The sequence below is a fragment of the Periplaneta americana genome, chromosome 9, assembly GCF_040183065.1.
Source record: "Periplaneta americana isolate PAMFEO1 chromosome 9, P.americana_PAMFEO1_priV1, whole genome shotgun sequence".
Classification (NCBI taxonomy): Eukaryota; Metazoa; Arthropoda; class Insecta; order Blattodea; family Blattidae; genus Periplaneta; species Periplaneta americana.
In genome coordinates, this window is record NC_091125.1 from 144,895,611 (window position 1) to 144,910,841 (window position 15,231).

A 15,231-nucleotide genomic window follows, 5' to 3' on the forward strand; every position below is an offset into this window, starting at 1 on the left:
CCTTGTTTCAATCAGTCATTCAATACGGAATAATAGGATGGGGTGGAATGACAAAGACTATCTTAACTCCATTAATATTATTACAAAAACGTATCATCAAAATTTGTCTGCATAAACCACTTGATTATCCGACACTATTTATTCTCAATTCCAAGTACTAAAAATTGAGCAAATATATAAACATACATTACTAACTTATTTTCACAAAAATCGAATGAATTTTATAACTGAAAAACATAGACACAACACGAGAAGAAATGTCCCAACTCTTTTGGCAGAACCTAAATGCCACACTACAGCTCGATTAAGACACAGTAGGAATTATGGACCAAGACTATACAATTCAGTATTGAAAAATAATCCAGACCTAAGCAATTTACACATTCTTAAGTTTAAAAATAAAGTGAAAATGTTTGTATGATATTTGATAAATTTTATTATAATTTTTTTAAGTGTTACTAGCATTATATGGTACTAATTTTTATTGTATTTATCTGATGCATGTAACCTATAAGATAAAACATTGTAATAAATATAAATAGATCATTTTCTTAATTAATAACAGTGTATATGTCCAATAAATGATTGCTTAGCATCGCCACAGATACACTTGATTGTACTTGTCACTAGAAAGTTATTGAAATTTTTATTTTCCCCGCCATTCATAAAATATTTTGATATGATACCTCTTGCACAAAAGGAGAGATCTATAACTGAAACTCGATTAATATATTTCAATATTATTTGTATTTATCCTGGTAATAATGAACAGTTTGACTCGTAGACATTTTGTTTTTACAGCATTAACTTCCCATGATTGTACGAGGAGATTCGAAGAGAACGGCAGTTACGTAGACATTCAGCTCCCCCCTACTACCAATAATGCACAACACAATGTCAATACGGCGGTTGCTGTCGTCTGCGATACAATGAACTTTTCTGTTGATTTTCGAGTTTGGCATTGTTTCCGGTTATTAGGCTATATGCTTATTTAAGTTGTGTTAACTCTCGCTAGTGGTTTTATATTTTATTTTATCCGTCTTAGTATTTATTTTATTATTGTAAATATTTTTGTTTTATCACTATTATTACTATTATTATTATTATTATTATTAATGAATTATTTTGTATTACAATCTTTGTATCATTTCTGTCACGATTATTCTATTATTGTTGTTATTATTATTATCAGGGAAAGGATTTATATGTAAATACATATTTACTTATAAAGCTAATATAATTTATATTTTGCATTATCTTTATGTTTCACAATGTGTAGGGTTGAAAAATCCTACTTTTATTTTCCATATTTTTCCATATTTTAGAGTTTAGTACATATTTTCGTTAATTTCCATATATTTTCCATATTACATATAAAACAGTCCATATTATATTAGGTTTAACAATAAAACAAAACAAAATTCCATTAACTTTTAAAAATACATTTCAACAATAGAGATTTAAACACATGTTCAGTAATCCCTTTAACATCAGAGTTATTTGAAAATTAGCAGTCCTATCAACAATGGGAAAGTAAGTTACAAAACTGTATTAATTTAATTTAAAATTTTTAACAGACTTCAGTTGTGCAGCTCAACAGTTAAATGCCAGTCAGAGTACACATAGGTTCAGTTTTGTAAATCATACTATAAAGACGGTAAATATGCCAAAAGTACGTCATTCAGTCAATTTAAAATCAAAACTAACAAGTTACATTTCAGAATTTAAAGAAGATGGTTTATCAACTGACAATAAAATATTATTTTGTAATTTGTGTCAGTGTGCAGTATCATCTACACAAAAGTTCCTGGTGCAACAACACATTACAACTAGTAAACATCAGGCCAACAAACAACTAAATTCCAAGCAGAGACAATTGTTTTTAACACAACCAACAACATCGAATGTAAGATCTGAGTTTAACATCGACCTGTGCCGTTCTCTCATCTCTGCTGATATTCCTCTCTACAAACTAAAGAATAAGGTCTTCAGGGAATTCCTTGAAAAATATACTCAACATACAATCCCGGATGAGTCAACACTTAGGAAGACGTATGCTCCATCCATCTACGATGAGACAATACAGAAGATAAGAGATGAAATTAAAGATAGTTCAATTTGGGTTTCCATTGATGAGACTCCCGACAAAGAAGGTAGACTTGTTGGTAATGTAGTTATCGGTTTGTTAAGTGAACAATATTCTGAACGAATTCTTTTACATTGTGATGTTCTAGAAAAGTGCAATAACAAAACTATAGTTAAACTGTTCAACGAAGCTATGGGTATCCTGTGGCCAAAGGGTATTATGTACGATAATGTGTTATTCTTTATTAGCGATGCTGCCCCTTATATGGTCAAAGCTGGACAAGCATTATCTGTTGTATATCCTAAATTGACTCATTTTACTTGTGTGGCGCATGCATTTCATCGTGTGGCAGAAGTGGTCAGAGACAATTTCCCTAAAGTAGATTTGTTGATTTCATCAGTGAAAAAAGTATTTCTCAAAGCTCCCAGTAGAGTTAACGTGTTGAAAGAAATGTACCCTGAAATTCCATTGCCACCAAAGCCAATTTTAACTAGATGGGGTACATGGCTAGAAGCAGTTGAATATTATGCCGAACATATAGACTCTATTAACAATGTTCTCCTTGCATTGGACTCTGAAGATGCAGTCTCAATTGATACTGCGAAAACAGTTACCTGTGACATAAGTGTGAAGAATGACTTAGCTCACATTCAGCATACATTTTCATGCATCATAAAAACGCTCAAAAGTCTCCAAAATAGGCACCTTTCACTATCTGAAAGTTTTGAAATTATAAATAGTACTGTGGAACAACTGAATCGTGGTAGAGGTAAAGTTGCAGATGCAGTAAGAGCTAAGGTGGACACTGTACTTTCAAAAAACCCTGGATATGAAGAACTACAAAAGGTTGTTGCTGTGATGAGTGGTGAATCAACAGTGAAGATTAACTTGGACTTATCCCCAGCAGACATTGTGAAATTGAATTATGTACCAGTTACTTCTTGTGACGTCGAACGCTCTTTTAGTCAGTATAAATCTATCCTCAGAGACAATAGAAGAAGATTCACTTTTCAGCACTTGAAAGAAATGTTTGTAACCTATTGTTATGGTAACAGACAATAAAAATTGTGTTTTGTTGAAACTACATTGGAAGATAAGGTACGTCCATTATATTTTTTGTTTAGTTTGATTAAAATGTACCAATATTTAACGTACATAGTCATTTTTTTATAATTTTAAGTCCATATTTAATTCCATATTTTGGTAAAAATCCATATTTAATTCCATATTTTGGTAAAAATAACTACATATATATTTACATATTTCATATATTTTTAGTCCATATAAATCCGTTCCCTGATTATTATTACTATTATTATTATTATTATTATTATTATTAATGAATTATTTTGTATTACAATCTTTGTATCATCTCTGTCACGACTATTCTATTATTATTATTATTATTATTATTATTATTATTATTATTGTTATTATTATTATTATTGTTACTATTATTTTATATCATCAGCATTATTATTTGAACCCTGTAAAATTTATGTAGACTACTGGACTGTACCCGAGCACGAGCATATGCTCATTTCGGGTATCTATGCAAATGTAAATTCAAATGTAAATTGTAAATAAATTTGAATTTGAATTTTGAAATTTGAAATTTGAATTAATAAGCATACAATATGATAAAAACATCATAAAAACCAACATCATTAGGATATAAATGTGTCTTTCCTGTGTGACTACACCCTACTGTCAAATGATTAAAACACACGTGTGATTACAATACTTACACAAATATGTTTGCAAGTCTTCACTGATAAAATAATAAAAACTAAAATGAAATCTATATACTATATTGTGTGAAGAGATGCATTACAGTCTTTGAACTATGTTAACTGATTTTTCGGTGTCCGTATTCTTGTTTTTTTCATCACTGCACGCCTTTTCACCTTCTAATGTATGTACGTCCTAATATATAGACTGAGGTTGTGCCTTGAGTCTAATGATTCAAAGTTGTTATGGATATCAATCCGACGATATATTTCAATATTAGGTTGTCTTATGATGTTGAATTGCGGCATATACTTGAACGTGCATTATGAACGGGATGCTCGTCAATCAAAAATGGAAGTAATAGAGTTATGTAATTAAATTAAATAAAGTATATTATCATTAAATTGATGACTTGACTTTAAATGAAGAGTTATTGAAAATTTTATGAGATTAATTAAATTTCGTGTGACGTGTTGAGTAGATGGAAACTTACATAGTTAATTTACGGACGGTATCCAAATGCTGTAGTTGTTGTGGGCTATTATACGAGGCGCATCCAGAAAGTAAGTTTCCCTATTTAAAAAAAAGAACACACACTTTCAGGAAAACATTTATTGGCAACGGGTACAGCAATGTTTCAGCTATTTTTAAACATAGCCACCATCAGAATTGAGACAATTGTCGTATCGTGGGATCAACTTTTGTATCCCTCTGTCGTAGAACTCTGCCGCCTGTGAATGGAACCAGCGTGTGACAGACGTCTTCAGCTCTTCGTCGTTGCCAAAGCGCTCACCGGAGGACAGGAATTTCTTGAAGTGCAAGAAAACGTGAAAATCGCTGGGAGCAAATCAGGACTGTAGGGTGGATGATCAAACTACTCCCAGCCAAATTCCGTAAAAACAGCTGCTGTGCGCCGAGCCGTATGTGGACGAGCACTGTCATGGAGGAGCACAACACCTGCAGTAAGCATTCCACGCCCCTTTTTTTGAATGGCACGTAGCAATTTTCGTAGTGTTTCACAGTAACGGTCAGCGTTCACTGTTTCACCTCTTGGAAGGAAGTCAATGTGAAGAATGCCCTTCCTGTCCCAGAATACCGTGCACATCATTTTCCGTACCGACAGCGTCTGTTTGAATTTCGTCCTGACCGGAGATCCACTATGCCGCCAATGCATTGACTGCTGCTTGGTTTCCGGGGTGAAGTGCGAAATCCAAGTCTCATCGCCCGTGACGATCCTGTAGAGGAACTCGTCGCCGTCATCGTGATACCGTTGCAGAAATGTCAGTGCTGCACCTAAACGTTGCATTTTGTGTTCGGGTATCAGGTCTTTCGGCACCTACCTGGCACACACTTTTTTGAACAGCAGGTGCTTAGTGACAATCTCATGCAACAAGGATCACGATATCTGCGGAAAATGTCTGCTCAGCTCCGTAATCATGAAGCGACGGTTCTCCATGATGCACTGCCGCACCAGCTCAACACGATCATCATTGATGAGGGATGGTCGCCCACTGCGCTCTTCATCATGGACACTTTGACGACCTTCGGAAAACTGCCTACACCAGCGACGCACCATCTGCTTACTCATGATGTTCGGCCCATAGACCTGACAGAGCTGCCGATGAATTTCAATTGGCGCAATGCTTTGAGCATTAAAGAACTTTATCACCGACCGAACCTCGCAGGCGGCGGGAGAAGGAATAAGAGCTTCCATTTCGGACTACTGCTGCCACTCTACTGGCACCAGGCGGGACCTGTTACGCATGCGCAATTGACACGGCTAATTACGTTTACTTTCAAGGGGAAAAAATCGGGAAACTTACATTCTGGATGCGCCTCGTAGTAAGGTGAATGTCAGCGTTCAAGTTTAGCTGGAATAAGATAAAATGGGAAATAATTAATATTAATACAATGAAAAAACAAATAAATTTATCTGGGGTTGCAATATAACTGCAAGGAGCTTTCTCTCAGTAGAGGGCAGCGGTTTTGCTCCCAGTTCTTTCGGGTGTCGAGGCTAACTGCAAGTAATGATGAGCAGAAAATCACTGACCTGTGATTCTATCACGGTGATCGAAAAATCGCGATCACACCTGTGATTAAACAGCTCTTTAAACAGTGATCACAGTTCGAAGGCTAAACTGCTCACCAGCTGAGACAGTTCATGTTCTTTTCTTACTGCGTGCTTATGCTACCTAGTGACAACACTGGGAACAACTACGCCCGCGAACTGTGAGTGCTCGATTTTAATAATACATTCAGTGTAGCCAGTTTTAAGCAGTGACGTTATTAATTGGCTACACTATTCAACTATTAAAATTACAATAATAACATAATTTTACGAAATATCACAATGATTTAAAAATAACAATGTTTCATTCATCTTCTAAGTGAAGTGCGAACTATGTCAAAATTACTCATTTTCCGTTTTTTCCTGTATAATATTTCACTTCAGAGCAGGGAGATGCACTGTCACCTCTACTTTTTAACTTTGCTCTAGAATATGCTATTAGGAAAAATCAGGATAACTCAGAGGGTTTGGAATTGAACGGGTTACACCAGCTTCTTGTCTATGCGGATGACGTGAATATATTAGCAGAAAATCCACAAACGATTAGGGAAAACACGGAAATTCTACTTGAAGCAAGTAAAGCGATAGGTTTGGAAGTAAATCCCGAAAAGACTAAGTATATGATTATGTCTCGTGACCAGAATATTGTACGAAATGGAACTATAAAAGTTGGAGATTTATCCTTCGAAGAGGTGGAAAAATTCAAATATCTTGGAGCAACAGTAACAAATCTAAATGACACTCGGGAGGAAATAAACGCAGAATAAATATGGGAAATGCCTGTTATTATTCGGTTAAGAAGCTTTTGTCATCTAGTCTGCTGTCAAAAAATCTGAAAGTTAGAATTTATAAAACAGTTATATTACCGGTTGTTCTGTATGGTTGTGAAACTTGGACTCTCACTCTGAGAGAGGAACATAGGTTAAGGGTGTTTGAGAATAAGGTGCTTAGGAAAATATTTGGGGCTAAGCGGGATGAAATTACAGGAGAATGGAGAAAGTTACACAACGCAGAACTGCACTCATTGTATTCTTCACCTGATATAATTAGGAACATTAAATCCAGACGTTTGAGATGGGCAGGACATGTAGCACGTATGGGCAAATCCAGAAATGCATATAGAGTGTTAGTTGGGAGGCCGGCGGGAAAAAGATCTCTGGGGAGGCCGAGACGTAGATGGAAAGATAATATTAAAATGGATTTGAGGGAGGTGGGATATGATGGTAGAGACTGGATTAATCTTGCTCAGGATAGGGATCAATGGCGGGCTTATGTGATGGCGGCAATGAATCTCCGGGTTCCTTAAAAGCTAGTAAGTAAGTAAATAAGTAAGTAAGTAAGTAAGTAATATTTCACTTCAGGAATACTGAACAAGTTCAAATGGACAATCATTATATTGATTAGCCAGACGACAGATATTCAATTTGTCTATAGAATTAGATTAAATTAATGATTGAATAAATAAATAAATAAATAAATAAATAAATAAATAAATAAATACTGACTTTTAAATCTTTGATATGTTTTTAAAATGAAGAAACACTATGGTTACGTCTCAGCGTTGTGCTTAGACTTGACTTCTGTGAAGTACAAACACATAACCTCAACATTTTCTCCCCCTCACCTACCACGTGCGAAATATCGAGATCACTGAAACATCGCAGTGAAACTCTCCGATGATCGGGGAAGAATGAACTGTTAAGTGTTCTTCTCGAACAAGTTCGCAGTTCAATCACTGTTTATCACTGTTTCACTGTCTAAGATGAGCAATCACAGGTCGAACAGTGATCACAAAAGAGCAGTTTATCTCATCACTAACTGAAAGGAGTTTTCTCTCGCTTGAGGGCAGTGGTTTTGCTTTCGACTCCTCCGGGATCCAAGGAATTTTCTGATTGGCTCTTTTGAATGACTAATCGTCCTTATGTTATCGATCTTTCTCTCATGTTATCCTGATCGAGACTTGCACCGGAGGTCGAAAATCGGGTGGGAGAGAAACGGAACAACCCGGAGAAAAACCCAACTGCGATCTTGTTCGCCACAACTATCACTGACTCGAACCCGGACCGTCTGCATGACAAGCTAAAGGGCTGGTGGCTCGGCCGCCGCGGGAGATAACCACCTACCTTAATAATAATGATAACGAGCAAGTAAGAGATCTTTTGTTACTAAAGTGCACAAGTCTGCAACACGAACTGCATTTTCTCCTTGACGTCAGTTCAAATGAATCGGTACTACAGTGCACTTCGCTAACTCGTTACAGGGATGCTGTGCTAGATAATTCCAGTCACGTCTTCCCGTCTGCTTCTCTCTCCTTCCTTCTCTCTTATGTCACACGGTCATTTGTTTTAGTGGCAGAAGTAATGATGAACTTCTCCACTTTACTTCTGTATAACCCGGCTCACACCCCTTTGCCTTTTGGCTCAGTCGTAGTTTGGTCAGCAAACTAATGGAAGTGTACACGTATGAGTACTGGCGGAGATAGTAGACTTGTATCTGGAAGACCGACCATCGCTCAATCAAGGAGACGGAGGGCATAAAAAAACTCAATATTTTGTTACATTATTTCCAAAGATTATAATACTAACATAAAATCATCAAGATTAATAATGTAAGACGAATCAGGTATAAATTAATTCACAGGCAATTCATTATTATAAGAACTCTTGAAACAAAGTGAAGGAAAAGTCATCTCCCTGCGTTTGAACATGAAGATTTCGGTAGATGAAGAGTCTGATTGCATTAGTACAAGGGTCAAAAACTCCTAAACCTCCTTGAAATGTTGCCTGAGTTAACTGATCTCTTGATACTTGAAAGATCTGTCGATTCCACAGAAACCAACCTGTAGCGGAACGTAATTTCTTATCAATTGAAGAGTCCACTGCAAGAATGATGGATGTCACTTTCTTGTCGAAAATGAACCGAGACTGTCAATGCATAGCTTAAGACATATAGTAGAATGTACATAGAGAGTTATATGGCATTAACACTGATAGTCATTGTCCAGTAATGATCGGAAAATCACAGTTAAACTTTGAGCACTAAGCATTTCAAACTTTCAGTTGCTTCTCCTGAAAAATGTATTCCAAATGATATCCATCATTCTTGCAGTGGACTCTTCAATTAGAATTGGAATGGGTAAAATTTGCACCACATATCAAGCAATGTATTGCGCTCGCTTCACCAAGTCGGCGAATCGAAATTTGTGTGCAGACAAGACGTGACGAATAGCATTAGTGACCGAATTCCAGTTATATCTTATTGTTTGGCTAAGATCGTTGAAGGAGGTGACACCTAGGATTTCAATGGAAGACTGAATGTTAAACCAGCGAGGAAATGGAATTTTGTCTTCTTTTCCAATGTACAAGGTGGGCCAGTCAAACGGAAATGTTTCAAGGTGCAGAAAAGAATGAAAAGTTACTATTATATCAATTTAATGAGTAGAAATGACAAGTACATGAATAACCATTAGCTATACAACAAGAAAAAAAATATTTCTTAAAAATTACGTTAGCCAAGTGACCTCCATTGAAACGCACACATTCTTCGAGTCTGGCCACGAACTGTTGCATAACCCCTCTCAGCATATTGACGGGTATCGCAGCGACCTCTTTTCATATACGTTGTTTTACGGCTGAAATTGTTCTGGGTGGATTGCCCCCAAAGACCTTCGTTTTGAGGTGTCCCCATAGGAAGAAATCACATACCGTTAAATCAGGTGACCTAGGCGGCCAAGCGATGTCCCCTTTCCGAGAAATGACGCGGCCCGGGAACAAACCATTCATAGCATCCACCGAAATTCTTGCGGTGTGGCTTGTTGCTCCGTCCTGTTGAAACAGTGAGTTTTCATTCACTAGAAAATGGGCGAGTTGTGGTGTAAAAAAGTTCTGTATCATTTCAACGTATAGCATTGAATTCACAGTCACTGCATTTTCTGTCTCATTCTCAAAAAAGAATGGGCCGATTATTCCAGATGATGAAACCGCGCATCATACCGTTACCTTTTGGGCATGGAGAGGTTTCTCATGACGATTGAAATCAATTAATTGCAGTTTGCAGTAACGATGAGCACCAATTAACAAAACATAATAGAGGCAAAAAACTTGGTTACTAGGGAACGCGGAGATAGTGACGTCACCGCCTAAGGAGTCATAAATAGGGAGCGGATTTTTATGTGCTAAAAATTTAAATATATTTATTTTTTATGTGCTAAAAAGTACGAAAATATTTGTTAAAAATAAAAAAAAATATATATTTTTTTTTAAATATGACAAAAATACCTTACTTAGCTTGGAAAAAAAATGTTACTAAGTACTCACCAAACCACTTGAGTGCTAGTAGTTGACCGAGAATTGCAGTGAACAACAAAGGTCATCTCCAAATTCTCCATCACAAATGCATGCCGATTATCTCTGAACAACGACTTATGATGTGAAAACGATCTTTGCACATCACAGGACGTCAGACGAGCATATTTAAAGAGAGGAATGTCACAAACACATACACCGTCAATTTCACCTACAGGCACATCCTCCAATACTTGAGCAACTTTACACATTTTTTTATATCCACTGTTTTTCCCAAACACATTCTGGAATTTGTCCCTTAATACTTGTACATCTGAACCTGGTAGCGAGTCTAGTTTAATTTCCACGGCACGCACCTCCCTGTTTCAGACAACAGGTTTTTGGATGTTTCAAGTTTTTTATGGTGTCACACAAAACGCTTAGATTTGCTTAATAGGAAAGCCAAATCGTTTTTTAAATAACCATATTTCGGTATATCTTGAAGGATATCGATTGACGAAGCCCGGTAACAGGGAATCACAACAAGATATATTGCCTTACTTGATAGACATGAGCGAGAGGCGAGAGATTTGCTTAAATTAAATAATGTTCATACCCGAGCTCTTATCTGTTGTGTTTGACAAACAAAGCGTGGAATGAAATCATCTTCAGCAACAATAAACATTCTTAATTATGTGTTGCAAGATCTCTCCTCCTTGCCCACGTTAATTTATCAATAAGCGAGTACGCAAAAACAAAAGTAAATTAAATGCAATTTAAATGGCCATTTGGCTGCAATAAATATATTATTAATTTATTCTCTAATAATAACACTGATATGCTGCCTAGCAGTTCTCAGAACTTGAGGCGATACTATTACGAAAAAGGATCACGGATATACCACACAGCGCTTAGAAACACGAAGCAACCAAGAATTCTTAATAAAGATAACGTACTTCTGAGTGATATAATTGATTTAGTTTTAAAATATTTAAAATTTCTTGTAAAAAAATTATTTAAGTAAAAACTCCAAGATATATGAGTTTATAATAGATTTCCTTAAAATATGTATTTACATAATTTTTTTGTGAAAATATGTGTTTTATGTGGAATAAAATTCGGGTTTTAAATTTGAAACTTCATGTTCGGAATTTTTAACTTTGTTAATTATGTTTTATCACACGCAAAAAGAATATTCAATTACATAGGAATCCGCTCCTTAGTCATAAATTGTAAAGTAAGTAGGTAGAGAAGAGACGGATATATTCATTCTCATCCCCTCCATATGAACAGTGTACTCCAATCAAATCTTTCTGTTTGACTGATCCACTAGCCTTTGTTTTCCTTTCATTTAATTGAGCTCAGTTTCTTGACTGTACTGTTGTATACATTAATACAATCTTGGAAATATGGTGGCATCAAGGTTTGAACTCCGATCTCTAGCATAGAAACCCGAAGTTTACGACCCTTTGAGTCCAGTTCTGTTATTTCCATGAAGGTGTCAAAAGGTATATTATTGTTAGTATTCAACAGGCGGCGAAAAGAGAGACTTTGAAAAGTATTTGATCCCATTGTTTTTATCTGAAAACGATAACAGTAAGAAAGGCGAGAGGTTCTCTAGAGCTGCGCCCTGTCAGATCAATATGTTTATATGCATGAGTGGAGTAGACGCTAGGGGAATAATAAATATTATTTGTGAAGAAGTCATCTTGGCTGCAGGGTCGCGATTAATATCGAGAGCCAAGTGGCACAAGAAAGTGTTTAAATTTGGCAACGATTCCACTCCCCAGCTCTACCTTCTTTCCATTTTCCTTTTTCGTTTGAATGGTCACAGTTCATTTCTGAATACTTTATCGTGTTTCCTCATTCTTTTTGTTATCAATCCTTTCTCCGTACCTCTCTTTCGTAACTTTTGCTCCGGCTCATCTGTCTGTTTTATTGTTTGAATGATAAATGAGACACTTTAATTTCTTCTCTCCCCCCCTCTTCCACCACACACCACCCAACTCTGAGATGTCGCATTCCAAGACGAAACTGTTTTCATCTGAAGAGGAATTTTCGAACTATATTCTCGACACTGGAGAGCGGTAGTGAGCTGTGTAGTCCCCTACCCCCTTGGGTGTAACCTAACTTAATTACGCGAGACTCGTTCGATTCATCGATTACTCATTCCGTTCATTAATCGAACGTTGTAACGCTCGCTGGTCGATAGTATTATTTTGCATTTTTTTTTCCGCCTCACCGTCTTTTAATCTACCTGCAAGCTACAATTTTGTTCCTAAATTCATTTTGTTTTCGATTTAGTTGTTGTAATAATCGAGGGATTTTTCTCATATTTCTATACTTAGAGAAGAAATTGTGACGCTGACAAATTATACTTTGAAATTTCTACAAAAATCAATATTTTAAGCGCCAGTGATACACACATGGTGATGTGTGACTTCATCTCCGCATGTCTACAGCAGTCAAGTGTACAGAAGCAAATCCTAGGGGTTTCGCGAATCCTAAATTGTCAATAAATTCTATTCTATATTTTTGCATATGCCGATGATACAGCCGTAATTTTTAGTGGGTCGAATTATTGGAATAATGCCTACATAAATGCTAATAGAGGTATAAATATAATTAAGAAATGGTTAGATGAAAATTTGCTCTCATTGAACATTTCAAAAACAACTGCAGTTCCTTTTACATTAACGGCTTTCTAGTCTGAGAAAAATCAAACTTGATAAGGGTACAAATTTAAAAATACACAATTGCAGTAACATAAACTTGATTGGATGCAATTGCTCTACCTTGACAGAATCCACGCAAGTAAAATACTTAGGTGTTGTCATTGATCAACATTTAAGATGGGATAAACATGTAACATATTTATGTAATAGGTTACGGAAAACAATTCACAACTTTGTAACCCTTCGCGCATATATGCCTATCTATGTTCTCCGTGTTGTTTATGTAGCCTTGTTTCAATCAGTCATTCAATACGGAATAATAGGATGGGGTGGAATGACAAAGACTACCCTAACTCCATTAATATTACTACAAAAACGTATCATCAAAATTTGTCTGCATAAACCACTTGATTATCCGACACAATTTATTTATTCTGAATTCCAAGTACTAAAAATTGAGCAAATATATAAACATACAGTACTAATTTATTTTCACAAAAATCGAATGAATTTTATAACTGAAAAACATATAGGCTACATAACATCAGAAGAAATGTCCCTACTCTTTTGGCAGAACCTAAATGCCACACTAGAGCTGGATTAAGGTACAGTAGGAATTATGGACCAAGACTATACAATTCAGTATTGAAAAATAATCCAGACCTAAGCAATCTACACATTCTTAAGTTTAAAAATAAAGTGAAAATATTTGTATGATATTTGATCAATTTTATTATTATTTTAAGTGTTACTAGCATTATATGTTACTAATATTTATTGTATTTATCTGCTGCATGTAACCTATAAGATAAAACATTGTAATAAATATATATATAGATCATGTTCTTAATTAATAACAGTATATATCTCCAATAAATGATTTCTTAGCATCGCCACAGATATACTTGATTGTACTTGTCACTATCTCTGTCACTAGAGAGTTATTGAAATTTATATTTTCTCCGCCATTCATAAAATAAACAGTTTGACTTGTAGACATTTTGTTTTTCAGCATTAACTTCCCATGATTGTTCGAGAAGATTCGAAGAGAACGGCAGTTACGTAGACCTTCGGCCCCCCCCCCCACTACCAATATTGCATAGCACAATGTCAATACGGCGGTTGCTGTCGTCTGCGATACATCGAACTTTTCTGTTGATTTTCGAGTTCGTCATTTTTTTTCTGGTTATTATATGCTTATTTAAGTTGTGTTAACTCTCGCTAGTGGTTTTATTTTTTATTTTATCCGTCTTAGTATTTATTTTATTATTGTAAATATTTTTGTTTTATTACTAATATTATTATTATTGTTATTATTATTATTATTTAAAAATTCCGTTGAAACTATTCATAGTAAAGCCACACAGTCACGAAGCTTGAGTTGTGAGGTTGCTAGGAACGATAGACAATGCCGGTACTATTTCGCATTGTCTGTAATGAGGCGATATTAGCGATCCTAGTGGTTAGCAACTATCTATGGATGCATATTTACAACATATTGAGCTTCGTGACTGTGTATACTAGACTGTGGTAAAGCTACGTAAGAGCATCTTCTCGCATGATTATGATTTTTCTGTTTCTCTGTAACTCTGTAATGACTTTCAGAACTTAGCTAACGGAAGAAGTGACAAGTAAAAGTAAAGTTATGATAAGAAAAAGAATAATGCAGAGAAGTGCAGTAGCAAGGCGCAATTTCGAGGTTGAGTTGATACGAGGGCAGACGCTAATGTGCTTTGTTTTCTTTTCAGCTGGTGATCTCTACATCGCGTACTCCGCAGTCTAAAAAGTCTACAAGGCGGATGGATTCTGTAAGTTACCAACAACGAGATTATTAATTTTATACACATATTTAATAATTTTTGTTCTATGTATTTAATTGCACATTTTATTCCATTTAATGGGACGAGAATCTATTCACGTTAACCTAGGTTTGTGTATCCAGATTGAAATTATACGTCTGACATCTCTGATGACATCTATATAGTTTCAACATTTACAACGTAATCCGTATTTTAAAATTATATATACTGTATTAAAAATTTTGAGAAAGGGTTAAGAGAAGTGAACAAGTGACAGCATAAAATTAGTACTAACATTTGAACGTTGGAACAGTAAATGAATACAAGAGAAAGATAGTAGAAAAGGTCAAAGAACAAATAGGACAAATAATTAAATGTATGGGTGCTGAGCAATATGATAATTTATAGAGATAATTTGAAATTGAGAGTTTAGTGAATAGTAGTTAGTGGATAAAGGTGGTGTGAAAGTAGTATAGAATATTAGATATATTAGGATTAAGGAACAAATAGAGAATAGCGAATGAAATGTAGGAGAATTACTGAAGGGGAGTTTTGACCAAATAACAAAAAATGTACATAGTGTAATTGA

General features: G+C 35.5%; 1 protein-coding gene across 1 annotated transcript in view; it reads left to right on the forward strand.

Annotated features, from left to right (window-relative positions):
* Positions 1–14,584: 14,584 nt before the first annotated feature.
* The window catches only part of LOC138705618 (rhomboid-related protein 3-like), a 498,578-nt gene continuing 497,931 nt past the window's right edge, over positions 14,585–15,231 (forward strand). Inside the window, exon 1 of the mRNA XM_069834219.1 lies at positions 14,585–14,651. The gene's annotated coding sequence lies outside the window, so the exon portion shown is untranslated. The remainder of the gene's footprint in view (positions 14,652–15,231) is intronic.